The sequence below is a fragment of the Gossypium arboreum genome, chromosome 7 (assembly GCF_025698485.1).
Source record: "Gossypium arboreum isolate Shixiya-1 chromosome 7, ASM2569848v2, whole genome shotgun sequence".
Lineage (NCBI taxonomy): Eukaryota > Viridiplantae > Streptophyta > Magnoliopsida > Malvales > Malvaceae > Gossypium > Gossypium arboreum.
Genome location: NC_069076.1, coordinates 25,877,100 through 25,900,323, shown reverse-complemented (window position 1 = coordinate 25,900,323; position 23,224 = coordinate 25,877,100). Strand labels below are relative to the sequence as shown.

The following is a 23,224-nucleotide window of genomic DNA, read 5'->3' as shown; positions in this document are numbered from 1 at the left end:
TGATGGTTTGCAGGATGAGGATCCAAACAATCACTTGGTGAATTTTCTGGAGTTTTACGACACATTTAAAATCAATGGCGTTTCGGACGACACCATACGTCTTCGATTATTTCCCTTTTCATTGAGGAACAAAACTAAACAGTGGTTGAACTCGTTACCATGAGGGTCAATCACTACTTGGGAACAAATGATCGAAAAGTTTTTACTAAAATATTTTTCGCCAGCTAAAATAGCTAAATTAAGGAATGATATCTCTTCTTTTGTGCAAATGGATCTAGAAACATACTAGATACATGGGAGAGATACAAGGATCTGTTGAGAATGTGCCCTCACCATGGGTTACCACTCTGGCTACAGGTTCAAACTTTTCACAATGGCCTGAAACCTTCAACTAGACAGATGGTTGACGCAGCCGCTGGTGGGACTATCAATAATAGGACATCTGAGGATGCTTATGAATTTATAGAAGAGATGTCATTGAATAATTATCAGTGACAAGTCACGAGGACAAAGCCAACGAAAGCAGCCGGTGTTTTTAACGTCAATTCGGTCACCATGCTCTCTAATCAGGTAGAAATTTTGAATAGAAAAATTAACAATTTTCTTGGTTCTTCACAAGTTCGCCCAGTAATGCAATGCAATGCAAGTGGAGGAGGAACGAACAATTCAGAATACCCACCTTATGGCCATAACATGGACAATGAGCAATTAAATTATATGGGTAATAATCCTCGACTTCAAAATAATCCCTATAGTAACACTTACAATGTAGGATGGAGGAACCACCCAAATTTCTCATGGGGAGGCCAAGGGAATTAGATACCACCACCACCTCCAGGCTTCCAACAACCACCTTACCAACAAGAGAAAAAACTAAACCTTGAGGAGATCCTAACAAAATTCATCTTGGTGTCAGAAACTCATTTTCAGAATACTGAGACAGCACTTAAAAATCAACAAGTGTCGATCTAAGGGCTTGAAACTCAGATAGGACAGCTCGCCAAACTAATTTCTGAAAGACCACTAGGAAGTCTACCTAGTAACACCGAACCCAATCCAAAAGAGCATGTAAAAGCAGTTACACTAAGGAGTGAGAAAGTGTTAGCTGAATCTGAAAAGAAGCCACCACAAGAAGCTGACAGAAACAAATGAATGGAGGTAGAACCCAAAAACAATAACAATCTAATGCCAAAAGAATATAAACCACCAATCTCATACCTAGCAAAGTTGAAGAAAGACCGTATGGATGCACAATTCGGTAAATTTCTTGAACTTTTTAAACAACTGCATATTAACTTACCTTTTGTTGAAGCTATATCGCAGATGCCTATATATGCAAAATTTTTAAAGGAGCTTCTAACAAATAAAAGGAAGTTTGAAGACTTATCTACAGTGGAACTTAATGAGGAGTGCTCAGCCATACTCCAAAATAAACTACCAACCAAACTGAAAGATCCAGGAAGTTTTACTATTCCCCGCTTAATTGGTAGTTTGAATGTTGCTAAAACACTGGCTGATTTAGGCACCAGCATTAATTTGATGCCATATAAAATGTTTAAACAACTTGGTCTTGGAGAACCTAAACCCACTAGGATGAGTATTCAATTAGCTGATAGATCTGTTAAATATCCTAGGGGAATTATAGAGGACGTACTTGTAAAAGTAGATAAATTTATATTCCCTATTGATTTCGTTGTGCTAGACATGGATAAGGATGTTGAGGTGCCTTTAATCTTAGGTAGCCCATTTTTAGCCACTGCTAAGGCTGTAATTGATGTGGGTGATGGTAGATTGGTACTTAGAGTAGGTGACGAAGAGATTATTTTCAAAATTTATGATGCCATGAGACTTTCTAGGGAACAAGATGACTCATGTTATTTTATCGATTCTACTAATCATTCCACTCAGGATTCTTTTCAGGAAATTGTACACAAGGACACGATGAAGCTGTGTCTTGCCCAAGGAGAAGGGGTGGATGATGATTCTGAGATAGGAACTGAACTAAATTCCAATGAACCCTCCCCAAAACTAGCAGAATATGAGGGGATCAAGGTAAAAGATGAACTTAAACAAAAACCCTCTATTCAAGAACCTCATAAACTAGAACTTAAACAATTACCGAATCACTTGGAATATGCATTCCTTGGAATTAATTCTACATTACTGGTAATTATTGCATCTAACTTGCATCCCAAGGAGAAAGAGGAATTACTCCAAGTATTAAGAGAGCATAAGAGGGCATAAGAGGGCCATAGCTTGGAAAATTTCTAACATTAAAGGGATCAGCCCTTCTTTTTGCAACCACAAAATTTTAATGGAAAATGAATATAAGCCATGTGTGCAAGCCCAAAGACGACTAACCCTAATATGAAGAAAGTTGTTAAAGCTGAGGTAATTAAACTTGTAGGTGTTGGAATTATTTATCCTATTTCTGACAGTCTTTGGGTAAGCCCAGTGCAGGTTGTTCGTAAGAAGGGAGGCATGACTATTGTAGCGAATGAGAAGAATGAATTAATCCCAACAAGAACAGTCATGGGTTGGAGGGTTTGCATTGATTATAGAAAGCTAAATGATGCCACGAGAAAAGATCACTTTCCCCTTCCATTTATTGACCAAATGTTGGAAAGATTATTAGGACACATGTACTACTGCTTCTTAGACGGACTCTCTGTTTATTTTCAAATCCCAATAACTCCTGAAGATCAAGAAAAGACGACATTCACATGTCCATACAATACGTTTGCTTATCGTAGAATGCCTTTTGGATTATGTAATGCTTCTGTTACTTTTCAGCGTTGCATGATGGTCATTTTTGACGAACTCGTAGAAGACATCATGGAGGTATTTATGGATGATTTTTCGGTTTTCGGTAATTCTTTCCATCTTTGCCTTAAAAATTTAAAATGAGTCTTAATAAGATGTGAGGAAACAAATCTTGTACTGAATTGGGAAAAATGTCACTTTATGGTTCAAGAAGGTATTGTGTTAGGACATAAAATTTCTAGTAAAGGGATTGAGGTTTGTAAATCTAAAATTGAAGCCATTGAGAAACTACCTCCTCCTAATTCAGTTAAGGCTATTAGAAGCTTTTTAGGACATGTTGGGTTTTATAGAAAATTCATTTAAGACTTTTCTAAAATAGCTAAGCCTTTGACTAAATTACTAGAAAAAGATGTGCCTTTTAATGTCGATCAGGAATGTTTAGAAGCATTTAATACTTTAAAGGATAAATTGATTAAAGCTCTAATTATAATTGCACCTGATTGGAATTCACCTTTTGAACTAATGTGCGATGCAAGTGATTTTGCAGTAGGTGCAGTTTTGGGACAGCGAAGAGATAAGCATTTTCAACCTATCTATTATGCTAGCAAAACTTTAACAGCCGCACAAGAAAACTACACTACCACGGAGAAAGAGTTGCTAGCTGTGGTTTTTGCATTTGATAAATTTAGGCCATATCTAATATTATCTAAAGTTGTCGTTTATACTAACCATTTTGCTCTTTGCTACCTTTTAACTAAGACTGATGCAAAACCTCGACTCATCCGATAGATTTTGTTATTGCAAGAATTCGACTTAGAGATTAGGGACAAGAAAGGAGCTGAAAACCTCGCGGCTGATCATCTTTCTAGGCTTGAAAATTCAAGTACCAAAGAGCTAGATGTAGTTGAAATAAATGATTCATTCCCTGAAGAACAATTTTTTACTATAACTGATTCTGAGGTACCTTGGTTTGCTGACAGTGCAAATTTTTTAGCCGCTAACATTATCCCAAAAGGGTTGACACATCAGCAAAAGAATCAATTTTTTACTGATGTGAAAAACTACTTTTGGGAAGACCCTTTCCTTTTTCGTATATGTGCAGATCAAGTCATTAGGTGATGCGTTACAAGGACAAAAGCATTGAAGATCTTGGAACATTGCCACTTAGGACCGACTGGAGGACATTACAGTGGGAATAAGACCGCACATAAAATACTCGAATCAGGTTTTTATTGGCCCACTCTATTCAAAGATGCCAACAGGTATGTTACTTCTTGTGACAAATGCCAAAGGATAGGTAATATCTCCAAATGTGATGAAATGCCCCATACATATGCTCTCTTGTGAAATATTTGACGTTTGGGGTATCGACTTCATGGGTCCATTCCACAGCTCATTCGGGAATAGATACATATTAGTAGCCGTTGATTACACGTCTAAATGGGTGGAAGCCCAAGCTTTACCTACTAATGATGCTAGGGTGGTAGTACGATTCCTTAAGAAACTCTTCTCTCGATTTGGAACCCCTAAAGCAATTATTAGTGATAAAGGTACTCATTTTTGTAACGCCCAATTTGATAAGACCCTTAAAAAATACGGAGTTCACCACAGAACAACTACCCTTTATCATCCTCAAACTAGTGGACAATTCGAAGTAGCAAACCGAGAGCTCAAACGTATTCTATAAATGACTGTAGAGTCAAACAGGAAGGACTGGGCGACGAAAGTAGATGATGCTTTATGGGCTTATAGAACTGCTTTTAAGACCCCCATAGGAACATCCCCTTATAAACTTGTTTACGGAAAAAGTTGTCATCTACCGTTTGAGTTAGAACATAAGGTATTCTTGGCTATAAAATTTCTAAACCTTGATCCCAAACTTGCTGGTGAAAATAGGTTGATGCAGTTGAACGAGTTAGATGAGTGGCGAGCCAATGTATATGAAAATTCATGCCTATACAAGGAAGCAATGAAGCACTGCCATGATGCTCGTTTGAAGCAACGAAGGCAATTTGAAGTTGGAGATCTTGTCCTGTTATACAACTCGAGGCTTAAATTGTTTCTTGGAAAGCTTAAATCACGATGGTCAGGTCCTTTCGTAGTTCAAACTGTGTTTCCATATGGCACAGTAGAGGTAAGTCATCCATCACAAGGCACTTTTAAGGTAAATGGACATCGTCTCAAACTTTATAATGATGAGAATTTCAAAGACGATAAAGAGGAGCTACGGCTCCATGAAGTTACCTAAATATACCCACAAGGTAGAGTCGAGCTTAGACTATAAATAAGCACTTCTCGGGAGGCAACCTGAGTACTAACGGTGTTAACTTCTTTAAATTTTAGTTTTTAACATTTAATTCACTAAATGAATCGTTGAACACAGGATTTCCAGAACCACACGGCCAGGCACACAGGCATGCCTTAGGCCTTGCCCATACCACGGGAGGCAACATGGCCGTACGATGCGGCCGTGTGAAAATAGAGCAAAAATGTTTTCCCCAACATGGGATTCGATAAGTTGCCATGACCGTGCGACATGGCCTTGGGCAATCCTGCCAAATTAACACGGGCGTGCGACACACCCGTGCTCACCGACCGTGGTCGAGCCTGTCAAAACAAGACGGGCGTGCGCCTGCATATACGAGCGTGGGAGAAGTGAACGAAGAATGACACGGCCGTACAACATGGCCGTGTGAACCAATGTGCCCAATTTCGAAAACCATGAAATGCACGGGCTGAAATGAGTGAACACGGGCGTGCCCTACGGCCGTGTGCCCCAATTTCTTTATAAACACCTATTATTTTTACTTTTTTTATTATTTTATTTTATTTTTATCTTTATTTATATTTTGGAATTACTTTTTATTTCGCTTTAATACTATTTTTATTTTATCTTGAGATTTTATAAGTTTTATTCGACTATTTCTTTACGAGTAATTATGCTTCTTTACATTTCCTAAAAGAAGTTCCTGATTCTATCACAGTTATAAAAAGCTCCAAAGCTGGAAAAGGTTCTCCATGACTACCATGTCCTGCCCGACCACCACGATAAACTCTTTGCTGGACACTGTGGTTGTGGAACCCAACCTTTACCACCAACGAAGTATCCTCCTCCAATCTTATCATTGCCTTGGCCGATTATTCTCTATAGCTCCAATTCAAGGAGTCCATTCATCATTCAGGAAGTTTCATTTCTCTCCCTATCTTATGATCTTATATCTATATTTTTCATTAAATCTAACTTTGTACATTGAGGACAATGTACATCTTAAGTGTGGAGGGGTTATTTATCTCATTATCAGAAAAATCCCTAAATTTTGTCTTATTTTCATGTGGTCTTCTCATATCATTATTAAACTGAATTTTGATTAATTTATGATTTTTATTGATATGTCTTGAATTAAAACATAGGCATTCATGCATTGATTGTTTAAACTTTAAGGAATTAGAGAATTAAGCATGATAAGTTAATTTTTAAGAATTACAATTTTTTTTAGGTTGATTCCCCAAGTTTAGGTATTATCTTGAGTTAAAATTCATAGGTTCAAACATCAAAAAGCCATAATTCTTATGAGATCTTGAGCCTTTAGAGCATCTATTATTTCTTTCATGCTCACTTTTATTGTTGCTTTGAGTGCATCAATATTGAATTGTCATTCTAGAACTTGCTTGATTATGCATGTCAAGACCACACCATTTGATTTGATATATTGAGATGATAAAGACACTTAGGTTTAATCCACTTACTCCATAAAAGCCTACCTTCACAATTAACCCTTAGTGAGCCCCCTTGAGCCTAACAACTAATACGTGATATTCGTGATAGGTTTTAAATATTTATAATTAGTCGTTCTTGAAACTAACTATTATCACGATGAAGGCAAGTGTACCTATCAAACAGTAGTATAGTTTTAGCAAGATCGGACTGTCAAACCCAAAAGAATTAAAAGTACTAGTAATAATTGTCTTTTTATTATCTAGCCTAAGAATAATGTGGTTTGTTTTAACTAACTAATTATCTAAACTAAGAATTCACAGAAAATAGAATTGGGGAATCACTTTTGGAAAAACTCAATTGATTAAGGCAATACCTAAGGAAAAATCCACCTAGACTTCACTTGTTATTTGACTCTGAATCGGACGATTTATTCATTTGAATTGATCCGTAGAAATCCCTAAGTTATATTATTATCCCTCTCGAGATTAACAACATCTAACCCTAGATTGAATAATTGAAATCTCTTTCTAATTATCTCCCTAGGGTTGCATTAACTCGATCTATGGATCCCCTTATTAGGTTTCACCCTAATCTGGTAAAATCTTATCACCCTATCTCTAGGCGCGCAATCAACTCTGCTTAATTATGACAAATATACTCTTAGACAGGGTCTATTCTTCCTCTGAATAAGAGCCTGGCTTGAATCAATATCCTGGAATATCAAGACAAGAATTAAGAACACATAATTAAGAACAAGCCAAATATTTATCATACAATTCAGATAATAATAACAAGTTCTGTCTTAGGTTTCATTCCTCTTAGGTATTTAGGGGTTTTAGTTCATAACTAAAAAGGTAAACATCTTAGAAGAATAATGAATACAAAACATAAAGAAACACCCAAAACTCATGAAGGGAAATTGAGGGGAGATCTTCAGTCTTGATGATGAATCCTGCTTCTGAGATGGATCAATCGGCTTTCTTTGAGTAGTTCTCTGCTTCCTTCTCTGTGTCCCCTTCTTCTCCTCTTCTAGGGTGTATTATAGGCTTTGTAATGCCTAAAAGCCCTCAAAATTGGCCTTTTTCGAATTGGACTAAACTTGGGCTCGGCAGGGACACGCTCATGTACGATTGCTTAAGGCCGTGGTCAAGGCTGTTAAATTGGCACTGGAGTGTGATTTACCCGTGTGAGTCGCACTTTAATTTTTCCAAATTGACACGGCTGTGTGGTCTGCCCTTGTGAGGAAGTCCAGGTCATGTTGATTTAGTACGTTGGCCTATTTTCTCCATTTTTGGCCCGTTTCTCGTTCCTTTCACTCTCCTATGCTCACCTAAGTATAAAATATGAAATTAAGGCATTAGGAGCATCGAATTCACTAAATCTATGGAAAAATCATCCATAAAATGTGTTAAGCATGGGGTAAAAATGTGTATAAATTGCGGTTTATCAAATACCCCTACACTTAAGCATTTTCTTGTCCTCAAGCAAAACCCTCAACTCACAATCAAAATAAATTCTTCTTAACTTATAATTCCTATTAATAAATATCTCAAAATAATCCATATGTAATCATACATTGAAAAATTCAACTGAAAGAAGATTAAAGTTTCAAACATTCCAAGTTAAGCATATTATCATGAAAATATAGGTGTCTCCCCTCATCTAAGTAATTACCTTTGATTCAAAATATCACAGAGTTTCATAGCCTCACTAAAGATTCCCTCAAATCACTCGAGGTGTTTAAGGATAATAAATGAAGCACTCAATAGTCAATAATGAAAAGTCATTACCATAAGCTTGCATGAAAATCAAATCTCTACCACTATAAATTGAGATGAAACATCAATCAAAAGGTCTTTAGAGGGTTGTAACGTGGCTTTGGTTAGAGGGTATGGTCACAAACTGAAAGAAAGGGTTAGAATCAAGATTGAATTGAAAAATTGCCTAACTAGAAAAATGACTAGTCATTAGTTGCGTACAATAGAGCTTTTTTCTCAGAATATGGAATTTAACTTCTTTAGCTCAGAAGATCACTACTACTAATACATACATGTATTTTTTATCAAGAACAAGTCAAATTAGAAAATAGAATAAAACATAGCTAAGCAACTATTCGAACTCAAATCTCGACAAAAATAGGGATCAAATTAATTTAGGGGATTTTAACAATAATAAGTTATGGGTTAATATTGAGGGTAAATCAATGAATGGGTTGTTAGGCTCAAGGGGGTTCAGTAAGGGTTAATTGTGAAGGTAGGCTTTTATGGAGTAAGTGGGTTAAACTTAAGTGCCTTTCTCATTTTGACGTATCAAATCAAAAGGTGTGGTCTTGACATACATAATCAAGCAAGTTCTAGAATAACAATTCGATACTGATGCACTCATAATGAAAGTGAGCATAAAAGAAAAAATAAATGCTCTAACGGCTCTAGATCTTACAAAAATTATGGCTTTTTTGATATTTAAACTTGTGAATTTCAATTCAAGATAATACCTAAACTTGGGGAAACAACCTAAAATTTTAAATTCTTAAAAATCAAGTTATCATGCTTAATTCCCTAATGTCTTAAAGTTTAAACAATCAATGCATAAATGCCTATGTTTTAATTCAAGATATATTAATAAACATTATAGACTAATTGGAATTCATTCTAATAATGATATGAGAAGATCGCATGAGAATAAAACAAAATTCAAAACAAAATTCAGGGATTTTTCTGATATAAAAGACCCCCCACACTTAAGATGTACATTGCCCTCAATGTACAAAGATTCATAATCATAAGATAGGGAGAGAAGTGAAACTTCCTGAATGATGAATGAATTTCCTTGAACTGGAGTTTTGGAGAATAATCGGTGTGAGGGTGGAGGAGGATACTCCGGTGGTGGTAGAGGTTCATTAGTCCATAAGTCCTGTGCCAAAAGAATATTATATCTGGTGGCAGCTATGGTCGTGGTCAAACAGGACATGGCAGGCATGGAGAACCTTTCCCGGTGGAGTTTTTAGTTCCTAGGCGATGATGAGCTTAGAAGCTCTTTATAACTGTGATAGGATCAGGAACTTTTTAGGAAATATAAGGAAGCATAATTACTCGATATGAAATAGCCGAAAGTAAAAATTTTTAAATAGAAATTATAAAACCTAATAAAAACAAGCTTAAAGAAAAATAAAAAAGTAGTTTTAAAATCAAAGTCAAAACATAAAAAGAAATAATAAATAAAAGTTTTTAAACATTTTCATCGCTAGATAGTTCGCGAGGTGGGGGTGGCAATGAGATGTGGAAGTGTTGACAAATCTGCTGTAGAGTAGCATCAATGTTATCGAAGTGCTGAAAACACTGTTGCTCGAATCAGGTAAGGCGCTCAGATATGTTAGGGTATGAAGCCGTCGCATGAACTAGACGAGAAGGAGGTGGTGGCTGAGACGGTGGGTCTTTGGGACGTGGAGGGACATCATCAGTAATGTCCTCGGGGGCCTCCTCCTCAGTGGATTGGGCGAGACGGTACTGAGGAGGGAAGGTGCCACGTCGTTTCTCGATCACCCTCATACTGTGGGGACATCTGGCCCATGAGAGCGAGGGACGATGATTGGGCTGCTGTGTTGAGGAGCCCAAAGTGCCAAGCCAACCGGGTCACATAGGGCCCAATAGAGATGAACCCCTTCCTATGCCGCTCCGTATGATGTTGAATGGTGAGGGTAATGAAATAAGCAAGGTCTATGACGTGCCCGTACGACATACACCATAGAAAGTAGGCGTTGTGAGTGTTGACGACGCCAGTGCTCTCTCACCTTCCTGTTAACGTGTGAGCCAAAATGACATGTAAGTACCTCAGAGATGGAGGGAGAGCCGATGCCTTAGAGTGGCTAGGATTGTAGGAGGCAACGCCGGGGGTGAGGGCATTCCAACACTGTGAAGGAGAGTGATGGATGTAGCGATTGAGAGTGTGGAGTTCATTCTCCTCCATGAATTCTTCAGTGTAAAGGCCCAGTGCAGTTTCGAACTCTGGGACATTTAACTAGCGGACTAGACCACTGAGGCGAAATTGGATTGTTCCTAGGTTATCAAAACGGGCCATCATGATCTGAAGATTGAACATTGAGCAGAGTTCTATAGTGAGTTCGAGATATGTCGGCTCGACAATCTCAAAGAAAAGTCCTCAAGGATCGGTGGTGAGGAGAGCCCGAATTGCATCTGCGAGTTGGACTTGTTCTAGCTCGGCCCAATCTATACAGCGGCCCACTTCCAAGGGTCGGGCCCATAGAATCTGGAAAAGTTCTTCTTGGGGCCAAATGGGGAGTTGCAGGAAAGGGTGACAGATTTCCGCGGTAGGACCCGAGGAAGATGACGCTCCCTTCTTTTTCTTCGAAGCAGGGACGACGGCTTTCTTTCCTCGTGAAGATGACATGGTATACCTACAAGCAAAACCATTATTCCGTTTTGATGATTGGGTAAGGTAAAATGTAAACAAATTCAACAAGGAAAAGGTCATAAATAATTTCAGGCACAACTATTAACACTAATGACCTAAACCAAATAATAAATTTTATGGCATAATATCGTGGTATTAGTATGAAAATCAAAATGGCAAAGAGCTTGATGGAAATGTAAAAAACATGAATGTATCACAATGCATGGATTATAATGGAAAAGAATAATAAGTAAGTGAATATTGACTTAGAATACGTAAATGGGGCTTGAGAAATCATGAAGTAATAAAGAAAAATGTCACATGAAATAAATGGTAGCTAATCTAACAATGGGATTTGAATGATAGAAAAATGGAAATAGTATGGGATAAATGAAGATTAACATGATAATTAGCATTAAAACTAAGTAAAATAAAAGAGAAAACGTAAAAAAACGCTAAAAAGATGAGAATGGGGGTCGAAAATAGAGTTGAAAGCAGCGCACGGGCATGGAAGGGAGGCCTGGTGGACTTGCAGCGGCTAGGGTTAGGGATTTTGGGTGAAAAAGATGATGAATAGTGAAGGGTATTTATAGATTTTGGGACACACGGCCAAAGGACACGCCTGTGGTCCCCAATTTTTGCCTGTGTGATTTGCGAATTTTGAATTTGGGTACGTCTGACATTTGGCCCACACCCGTGTTATTTGGGCGTGTGGGTGCACACGGCCGTATCGCAGACTGAAGATCTCCCTACAATTTCCTTCAAGAGTTTTGGGTTTTCTTTATGTTTTTTTATCTTTATTATTTTGAGATGTTTTCTTTCATAATTAAGAACTAAACCCCCTAAATACCTAAGGGGAATGAAACCTAAGACGGTTCTTGTTATTATTATCTGAATTGTATGATAAATATTTGACTTGTTCTTAATTATGTATTCTTAATTCTTGTTTTAATATTCCAGGATATTGATTCAAGTTAATGCACTTATTCAGTGTAGCAAAAGTCCCTGTCTAAGAGTAAATTTGTTGTAATTAAGCGGAGTTGATTGCACGCCTAGAGATAGGGTGACAAGATTTTGTCGGATTAGGGTGAAACCTAATAAAGGAGTCCATAGATTAAGTTAATGCAACACTAGGGTGTTAATTAGAAAGAGATTTCAATTAGTCAACCTAGGGTTAGATTTTATTAGTGTCGAGAGAAATAATAATATATCTTATGGATTGCTACGGATCAAGTCAAATGAATAAATCGTCTGATTCAGAGTCAAATAACAAGTGAAGTCTAGGTGGATTTTTCCTTGGGTATTGTCTTAATCAATCGAGTTTTCCCAAAATCTTTTCCTCAATTTCCTCTCTGTGCACCCTTAGTTTAGTTAATTAGTTTAGAGACACAAATCCCTTAATTTTTAGGCTAGATAATAAAAAGAAAGTAATTACTAGTACTCTTGGTTCCTTTGGGTTCAAAAATCTAGTCTTGCTAAAACTATACTAGTGTTCGATAGGTACACTTGCCTTCATCGTTAGTTTCAAGAATGATTAATTATAAATTTTTAAAACCTGTCACGAATATCACGTATCACTCGTTCTGAAATCAACTTCACAAGTTGACCGATTTGGTTCTCGAGCCCTTGAACCAATGCTTGTTGATTTTTAAGTGTTGTTTCGGTGTTTTGGAAGCAAGTTTCTGACACTGAAATAAAATTCGTCAACATCTCCTCAAGGTTTGGCTTTTTCTCTTGTTGGTAAGATGGTTGAAAGCCTAGAAGGGGTTGTGGTCTTTGGTTTCCTTGACCACCCCAAGAGAAATTGGGATTATTGTGAGATCTAGAATTATTACCCATATAATTGATTTGTTCATTCTCTGTGCTAGGACCGTAGGGTAAATATTTTGGATTGCTCATTCCTTCTCCAATTGCATCGCATTGCACTACCAAATGTACCTACATAGAAACACATAAACTATCAATTTTCTTATTTAATTGTTTTACTTGATTTGATAATATTGTGACTTTATCTAGATTGAAAACACGGGCTGCTCAATTAGGCTTTATCCTCATGACTTGCCACAGATAATTATTCAGTGACATCTCTTCTATAAACTTAAAAGCCACTTCAGGTGTCTTATTATTCAGGGTACCACGGACTGCTGCATCCATTAACTGCCTAGTTGAGGGATTCAAACCGTTGTAGAAGGTTTGAACTTGTAGCCATAGAGGTAACCTATGGTGAGGGCATCTTCACAATAACTCCTTATACCTCTCTCATGCATCATATAGGGTCTCTAAGTCCATCTGCTCGAAGGAGAGATATCATTCCTCAACTTAGCTGTCTTAGCCGGTGGAAGGTACTTCAGTAAGAGATTTTTTGGTCATTTGGTCCCAAAAATATTAAAACACGAAATAAGCATACATAATTGAGAACAAGAATCAAGTATTTATCATGTAAATCAGAAATCAAATAATAAGATTCATTATAAGTTTCATCTTCCCTAGGTATCTAGGGAATTTAGTTCATATCTAGAATGAAAACATCTCAAAGTTAGGATAACAACAAGACATAAAGAAATTCAATAAAACTTCGAAGAAAATTAAATAGAGATCTTCAATCTTGAAGAAGATCCACTTCTGAGTTGATTCTGATGGTTCTTCAAGTGATTTCTTCAATCTTCTCTGCGTGCTCCCTTAGGTATTCTTCTAATTGGTATTTATAGTCTTTAAAATGCTTAGAAAACCTAAAAATTGAGTTTTTTGCGTGTTTAGGAAACAAGGTGCGAAATCAACACAGGTTGGCACATGAGTGTGTGGCCAGCTCGTGTGGAAATGCTCAGGCTGTGTGGATGTTGAAAAGACTCTTTTTGCTCGATTTTGGCTTGTTTTTTGCTCCTTTTCGCTCCCCTATGCTCACCTAAGTATAGAAGCATGAATTTAGAGGATTAGGAGCATCAAATTCACTAAATTACATAATAAATCATCCAAAAATGCATCAAGAATGGGATTAAAAACATGTTACTTTTATGGCTTATCAGTGACAAGTTAGACTTCAATATAGATATTAAAGCAAGAGTACAATACACACGTATGTCAGTTTATGTAAACCTCGGTAAGCCTTTGATCTCAAAAGTACTAATAAATGGAAATCTTCAAAGAGTTGAGTATGAAGGCCTACTGGTGGTATGCTTCTCTTGTGAATGTTATGGGTACAACAAGGAGTCTTGTCCTCATGCTTCACTCCCTTCTTGCTTATCAAAGGTAATGAACCTAATGACCGGAATTAATTAGAAAAATACGGTGGTTGGAGAAGGGGATTTTGGCCCTTGGATGTCAGAAAAGAGAAGATCTAGACGCATTCTTTGTGAATATGACAAAATTGGAAAGTCCAGACTAGAAGGAAAATTTATGGGATCATGATTTCAATCTTTGGCTAGTCTAGAGGCTGAAATCACAGAAAAAAATAGTCGAAAGGAATTTGCACTGAATTTAAAAAGGCATGGGAAAGGGATTTGGACTGAAAATTTTGAAAACCCCTCAATAATACAATTTCATGTTGTTGTAAGAGAAAGCAAAGAATATACGAAATAGAGGGTGGGGGATATTAATTTTGGATAGGTTAGGAAGCCCAAATACAAAAATCATTCAAAGGTCTAATATAATTCTAGGTGAACTGCTGGACTAGACCATTCAGTTAACCTGTTAGCAAAGCCTATTACAGGAAAGGGCTACGACATTGGACCATCTAGTGTTTCGGGTATCAAAGATTTAATTGGCATGATTTCATCAAACCCCATAGGAGAAGACCGCGTGTCTTTAGACAATGTTACGAAGGCCCACCAGCCATCTATTTTAGGTGGCATGGATCCCACAGAAGAAGACCGTGTGTCTTTGGACAACGTTGTAAAGGCCCACTAGCCATCTGTTTTAGGTAAATCCGTTCGCTTGTCTTCTTCTTCTTCTTCTATTGTTTTAGCTAATTTTTCTACAGGTGGCGTGGACATAGCTCTCTCAAAATCAAATCAATTTTAAAAAAAAGCATTCACTACATTTCAAACCAACTTTTGAGGAAGCGACCATGATAGATGTAGTAGTGAATGAGGGTATTTTGGATGCCAATAATCATACTTTCATAATCTTTAAGGACAACACCCAACAAAAGTTTTCTGGGAAGACGGTTGGGAGCAGTCCAACTACTTCTAGAAATCAATTGCCTTCAAGTAAAGTCAAGGAGAATGAAGTCAAAACTCCCGAGTTAAAAAGAGAGTGAAAAATAACTAGAATCTAAAGAGCTTGGGTAACCGATTCATGGCCTCTAGTAGTTCTCGTGTTTTTTTCACTAAATCAATGAAGACTACAGTGGAACTCATCTCACCAGATTTAAGTGAACAATCTGCTACGGATATGTCAGTGAAAGAGGGGGAATAGCTAGATATTTTTTCCTCTGGTCGATAGTAAGATAAGTTTTTCTTTCTTTTCTTTTTAATATGTATTTATCTATTTTATGTTGGAATGTATAAGGGTGTGCGAATGCAAATGTAACAACCCATTTTCAGTGAGATTGGAACAGTGGTTTCGGGACCACAAATCTGACCCAAAAATAAAATTTATTTTTATTTTATTAGATGGTCCGTATTATGATAGACATGTTGTGTGGAAATTTTAATATGAAAATTTTATCGATTAAGTGTTTAATTACGAGAAGGACTAAATCGCATAAAATACGAAAGTTGAATTCTAGTAGCTATAAGGATTAAATAGCTATGGAATTCAAAACTAGAGGTCCTTATATGGTAAGTAAACCATTAAAGAAAAGTATGTAGATTTTTGGTGACTCATCCATGGAAATTTAGAAAAAGGGTAAGGACTAAATTGAAATTTGAAAAATAAGTAATTAATTAAAAGATGAAAAGAAAATATCATTTTATTTTCTCATCTTCATCAACCTAAAATACATGGAAACCCTAGGAGAGAGAGAAGAAGCTTTCATGGCCTAATCGGGTAAGTTCTCTTGTCCTGTTTTTGGTAATTTTGATATTTTTGAAACCGGGATAGCTTAAACTATCTATTTGGGGGATTAATTTGAAAAGTTATCAAAGTATCAAAAATGGGACATGGGTGTATATGCTGAAAATTAGAAATTTATGGTAGAAAATGAAAGGTTGTTGATAGATAAACAACTTTTACAAAGTGATTTTTGATGAAAATATTATTTAGGGACTAAAATGTAAACTTGTGAAATTGAAGAAAAATTCCAAATTTTTATGAATACATGTACTGTAAATTTTGTAATGGGATTTTGGTGGCTTGGAATAGGGAGTAAATTGCACAAGTTTCATTTTTCGAGCCTAGGGACGAAATTAGAATATATGGAAAAGTTAGAGGCAAAATGGTAATTTTGCCTAGGACAAAAATTGAGTCCAAATAAATATGAAATATGTGAAATTGATGATTAAAGCTCTTTATATAGATCCAGATAACACAAATTTGAGGTTAGACTGATGAAAAGAAAAGGTTTTGGATTAGTAGATTTTATACGCGAACAAGTGTCCAGGTAAGTTCATATAACTTAATCGGGCATGAAAATATGTTTAATTGAATGTTGTGTTGTATGAAATGTGACTTATATTGATGTACATTACTTGAGTGCTATAATGAGAAATTTAATACATGCTTGATATGGTGAAAAAGGGTTAAGTCCCGATTGAATATTGAATTCCAATGAATATATGCGCTTTCCCGAAATGAATAAGGTCCTACATTTATTGCGGATGAGATTTAGCTCAGATGAGTAATCTTATTGACCTTGTTATAGAAAGGATTTAGCCTGGATGGGTAATCCGGATATAATACCTCTCGAGTATACATTATGATTATGGTTTAGCTTGGATTGGTAATCCTAATTGAACTCTTTTAAGTCTATGTTATATAAAGGATTTAACTTGGACTGGTAATCCTGTTATACGATATGTGGCTTGAGAGTGTGTTCCTTGATTAAGTGCCCTAATGGGTACCCTTGAATAAGAATTGATGGGTTATTGAATCGTACACCTCGATTGTACCACTTGAACATCTATCGGAATTCCAATGATTCAACGAACATAAAACTCTTAACATGGTATGAGAATTATGAGAAGAAATGATTATGAGTTGAAAAGAGATATTGCATGATGAGCTCATCTATGTTTACTTGATTGTTATGAGGATTTTTGGTGACTAACATGTTTGATTGAATGCATGTGTTTAGGCAATACTGCAATGGATGGAAAACATGATATTGTATGCTTAAATTTAATAAACGGGATTGGTAAGTTTAGTTTATGTTATACAAACTTACTAAGCATGTAATGCTTACTCCGTCTTGTTTTCCCTATTTTATAGTGCTTGGAAGCTCGTGAAGGTTGGAAGATCATTAGAGCATCGTCACACTATCGGCTAGCTTATTTTGGGTATACATAGTAAAATCATTTTGGTATAATGGCATGTATAGGACAACTAGGCCATTAGTGGCATGAAAATGATGTTTTGTAACCAAGCCATTGGCATAACTAGTAATGACTCATTTTGGTATGATTAAGTAGGTTATTATGATATATTCATATGTGATATGTTAAGTATATGTGATCAAATGATGTTAATGCCTAAGTTAATCCAAGGTAAGTTTATAAACACATATGCATGTAATGGTATGCAATGATGAATGATGGAATTGTTTAAGTTGAATGCTTGGATTGGTTGGTATTGGATGTGTGTTTCAAGTGCAGGTCTTGGGTGAAATTTTGGGTGAGAAATAGAGTTAGAAATGACTTCATTTTGTCCATACGGGCAGACACACAGGCGTGTTTCTAAACCGTGTGTGACACATGGCCTAGTAACATAGGCATGTGGTTAGGCTGTGTGTCCTCTGCACCTTAATTTTGAGAAACATAATGCTCAAAATTGAGCACACAGGCAAAGACACGAGTGCATGTCTCAACCGTGTGTGCTACACGGCCTAGAACACGGGCATGTGTCTTGGCCGTGTGAAACCTGCATCTAATTTCAAATTAAATTAATTAACCATACGGCCTAGCACACGGGCGTGTGTCATGGCCATGTGCACAAGTCAGAGAGTTACACGGGGTCGAACACGGCCTGCAACACAAGCGTGTCCTAAGGTCACACGAGCGTGTCCCTTGGACCACACTGGCGTATGAGCCCTTCACCTTGAAAATTGTTTTGAAATGTCACGAAAAATTCTTAGGGTCCCCGATTAAGTCTCGACTCGACTCTAATTCTCATATTGGGCCTCGGGGGTCCAATTGAGGGACATTTTGAATGATTTTAGTTAATGAATAGCAATTTATAGAAATTATTTGTAAAATATTCTGAAAGTTTCGGTAATGCTCCGAGACCTTGTTCCAACGGTGGATATGGGTTAGGGGTATTATAGCAAAATTCCCGTGAGTTTTTCGTGAGTGCTATAAACAATATAAACCGGACATAGTCAGTCTTCTTGAGCCAAAAGTTAGTGGAGTTAAAGCCAACGCTATCATTGCTAGTTTGGGTTTGGAAAAATCTCATCGAGTGGAAGCAGTTGGCTTTTTGAGTGGTATTTGGTTAGGATGGAGAGAATCTATCGATTTGGAAGTGATTAAAAATCATCTTTAATTCATCCTAGTTCACATTTGCTCCATTATCCAACCACATTTGCTCCATTATCGAGTGGAAGCAGTTGGCTTTTGTGTATGAAAGTCTCGATGGACAAAAAAGGAAATTTCCTTGGAGGGATCTGAGCTGTTTATCCCACTTAGGCATTCTCCATGATTGGCCATTAGGGATTTTAACACCATTCTCTTTTCGAATGATAAAAAAAAGTAGTAATGTGAGAGGACAAAAATGTTCTCTTTTTTTTTTTATTTGGTGATTTTGTCGATAAAGGTAAACTCTATGATATGGGATTTAAAGGACCCCATTTCACTTGGCATCAAGGTAAAGTTTTTGAGAAACTAGATCAAGCACTAGGGAATGAAGCTTGGGTGGAGACTTTTCCCAATTGTTTTATTACTCACCTCCTAAGAATTAAATCAGATCATTGGCCACTGCTCCTAAAGTTACAATCGGAGCCCTCTTTTAAAAAAGGAAGACCTTTTTTATTTTTAGAAAGGTGGTTACAACATTTAAATTTTTTAGAATTCGTAAGGGATAATTGAAATTTTGATGGGAATATGAAAACCACGGTTGTTGGTTTTACTGGTAAGCTCAAAAATTGAAACAAGTGCATTTATGGTCATATTAATAATCGTAAAAGGCAATTGTTTCATAAGTTATCAAATACATTCTATGGACATTTCTGAATCTAACTCTCTAGTGTAACGTGAATTGGAGGTCCGAGAGGAACTAGAAAATACCCTTAATCATGAGATTCTTTGGAGACAAAAGTCATTATGTGAGTGGTTGAAGTTGGGGGACCGAAACACTAAGTACTTTCACAGGCGTGTGTTCAGAGGAGAAATTTTAATAGAATAACGTCTTTGTGTAATTCCAATGGGGAATGGATTCTTGATCCTGAAGCACTTAAATCAGATGCAGCTAATTTCTTCCAGAATCTTTATCGAGAAGCACCAAGCCCGATAGGTAATCTGCCTACAAGTGCTTTCCTACAACTTGGTCATATGGATATTGATTTTCTTGAAAAGAATGTCATAAATGAAGAAATCAAAACTGTTCTCTTCAACTTGGCACCATTAAAAGTGCCAAGAAGTGATGGTTTCCAAGTCTTATTTTTTCAGAACTAATAGGATAATATAGGTAGAGCCATTTGCGATTGGGTTAGGAAGATCTTTGAAGGAGGTACTATAGAATTGGAGCTTAAGAGTACCCTTCTTGTCTTAATTCCCAAAATTTCTAATCCTGGACATCACACGTAGTTCAGACCCATTAGCATTTGTTTAATGCTTTATAAATTGGTTATGAAGGTTATTTCAAACCAGTTCAAGAGTATTTTTCTAAAGATTATAAGTCAAGAACAAATGAGATTTATAGTAGGGAGAAGCATTATTGATAACGTGAACATTGCACAAGAAGTATTGAATTCCATGAAAACCAAGAAGACTCCCCAATGGATGGCTGTCAAGATTGACTTGGAGAAAGCTTATAATAGAGTTCAATGGGATTTCATATAAGCATTACTCAAGGCAAAACATATTCCTAATTTTTTTAATACATGTTATTATGAATGCTATATTGTCATCTACCATGCAGGTTTTGTGGAATGGTGTTCCAACATCCAAATTCAAGCCTGTTAGGGGTATTTGTCAATGATGTCCCTTATCTTCATATATATTTGTCTTATTCATAGAGTGGTTGGGGCACAGTTTTCATTCAATTATATCATTAGGAGAGCGGAACCCTATTTGGTTATCGCGTAGAGGTCCTGATCTATCACAATTATTCTTCTCAGAGGATTTAGTAATTTTTAGCAAAGCGGATTTGAAGCATGTCTTCTTAAAGGCTTTCTAGGTAATTTTTGTGAGCATTCGAGACATAAAGTCAATGCTAGGAAAACAAACATCTTTTACTCTGCAAGCATCAAGGAAGATTTATGAGGAGAGATTGGGAAAATATTTGGGGGTTCCCGTTCTTCACTAAAGATTAAGTAAGAGTGCTTGGGATTTCTTGGTGGAAAGAGTCCAAAATCGACTCTCTAGTTGGGATCCTAAAAAACTCTCTTTTATGGGGAGGGTCACTTTAGCACAATCAGTTCTACTTTTTATTTCAATCTATCTCATACAGTCTATGATGGTTCTGAAAGGTATTTGTGATTCAATTGAAGAAATCGCAAGATAATTTATTTGGGGTGCTTTGGAAGGTAAAATGAAATGGCTTTAGTTAGGTGGAACAAAATGTGTCAACCTAAATCTTGTGAAGGTATTAGAATTCGTCGTTTGTGTGATCAAAACAAGGCCTTTATGATGAAACTAAGTTACAATATTGTCACTAAGCTGATGCCTTATGGGTGCGGGTTCTCAAAGCAAATAATAGAATAAAAGAGGACATGCCAATTTGCATAAAAAGAAGTAGAAGTTCCTCATGTGAAAATCTATTGCTAAAGTATGGCCTTTGATGTGTGATAACATAATCTGGTCAATAGGTAATGGGTATACTGTTCGATGTTGGGATGATGTTTAGATTCCTAACTTGGGTCCTTTGAGTAGACAATTCTAGGAAATACAAACATTAACCTTGATTGTAAAATGCATGAGATGATAAGAGGGAATGGCACATGGAACCTTGAACTTTTTTGGGTTTGGTTACTAGAGGACGTTGTCTAACGTATCATTAGTATTTCACCCCTTATGGAATTAGTTAGCCCAAAATTTCTATCCTAGTCTCATACCATGTCAGGAGTCTTTTCTGTTAAAAGTGTTTATCAGATGCTTAGGGATGAGTCTTGGAACCTAAAGGATGGGATCTGGAACACCATATGAAAAACCCCAAGACCTTAGAGAGTGAGGTAGTTTATTTGGTTGGTTTTAAAACAAAGACTTCTAACCAATTCTGAAAAGGTGTGGAGGGGGATTGGACAAGACAAATTGTTCTTCCTATGTGACCATGGTGATGAGGATGGTTTATATGTACTGAGGGATTGCTCGCATGCGAAGGATATTTGGAACCAAATCATCCCTTCAAATCGAATGTCGCGGTTCGTCTATGGAAATACTTTGGAATTGATTCTGTCAAACCTGCAATAGAATTCCAATCATAACATGAGAGAATTAGCTTGGGAATGTTTCTTTGAGTTAACACTTTGGTGTATTTGGAAAAATCAAAATTTGTTCATTTTCTAAGGAAAAACAATAGACTCCGATAAAATTATAAAGGTTTCCTACAGTTGGGAGAAACAATATTCATCAGTGCACAAAGAAGACTTGGTCATGGAGTCACAGTTCTCTCCTAAAGCGTCGAATTTAGGTATGTGTGTTTTCCTAAATATTGATAGTGTTGTACAAATTGTATTTGGTTTCTTTGTTGCAGGTGGAGTAATACGCAATGGAAAAGGAAAGTGGATCTTGGAGTATAATCAATTCTTAGGGAAGTGCTTGGTCTTTACTACAGAACTATGGGCCATATTGGATGACTTACTCTAGCTTCAAAGACAAGGATATGACGAGGTCGTCATTCAATTAGATAGCCTTAAGGTTATTGAATCTATTACCGACAGCAAATTGGAAGGATCACATGTTATCTTGGTCAGATGAATTCAATAGATCCTATCAAATGAAAAGAAATGGCTCTTGAGATACGTGCTGTGGGAATCCAAAAGATTGTGGATGCAATAGAAAAATTGGCATTCAAGAATGATGAAGAGTTGAATCTCTTTAATGATCCTCCAATCATGATTCAAGAAGTTTTAAAAGATGAAACACTAGAAGAAATTTATGGTTAATCTTATGTAGCATTTCGTTTTATTTTAGTTAATTTACACAAAAAAAATTCACATTGTAAAACGCTCACCCACTAATATGAATCAAATAAATTGGTGCGTTAAATTCGACATCAATGATTTTGTTCTTCCCGAAAACTTGTGAACTATTGTGTAACACCTCAAACCCGTATTCATCGCCAGAACAAAGTTACGGAGGATTACCGAAACTTTTAGAATATTTTTAGATAATTTACAACAATTACTATTCACTTTCCAAAATTATTCGTAACTTCCCTTAAATGGACCCTCGAGGCCCAATATGAGTTTTAGAATCAAATCGGGACTCAATCGAGAACTCTAAAAATTTACCAAGTCATAGGGCTCATAAGGACACACCCGTGTGACCCTATGTAACTCTCTGACTTGTGCCATACAGCCAGCCACACGCTCGTTTGCTAGGCCGTGTGATTAATTAAATTCTTCGAAATTAGGTGCAGGTTTCACACGGCCAAGACACACATTCGTGTTCTAGGTCGTGTAGCACACATGGCTGAGACACAAGCTTGTGTCTCTTGCCATGTGTTCAATTTTGAGCATTCTATTTTTTTGAATTTAAGATACAGGAGACACACGGCATAACCACACGCCCATGTACTAGGCCATGTGTCACACACGGTCTAGACAGATGCCCGTGTGTCTACCCGTGTGGATAAAATAAAGCCATTTCTAGCTTCATTTCTCACCCAAAATTTTTATTAAGTTCTTGGACCAAACTTACATCCAAACAGCAACCAATCCAAGCATTGAATTCAAGCAATTTATAACATCTAATATGATATCTTGTTACATGCATTCGTACTTTTAATCTTACCTTTTATAAGCAAACTCATTTAACCTTTCTCAATCAATCAATAATAAACACTTATGTTATCTCCATAGAA

At 36.6% G+C, this 23,224-nt stretch overlaps 2 non-coding genes across 2 annotated transcripts; one reads left to right on the top strand and one right to left on the bottom strand.

The window, feature by feature from the left end:
• Positions 1-235: 235 nt before the first annotated feature.
• LOC128295996 (small nucleolar RNA R71) lies at positions 236-341 on the bottom strand. The gene has a single exon (XR_008286544.1). It is a non-coding gene; the product is annotated as a small nucleolar RNA R71 (small nucleolar RNA).
• A 12,765-nt stretch (positions 342-13,106) lies between these two features.
• Positions 13,107-13,212, top strand: LOC128296116 (small nucleolar RNA R71). The gene has a single exon (XR_008286664.1). It is a non-coding gene; the product is annotated as a small nucleolar RNA R71 (small nucleolar RNA).
• The last annotated feature ends 10,012 nt before the right edge of the window (positions 13,213-23,224 follow it).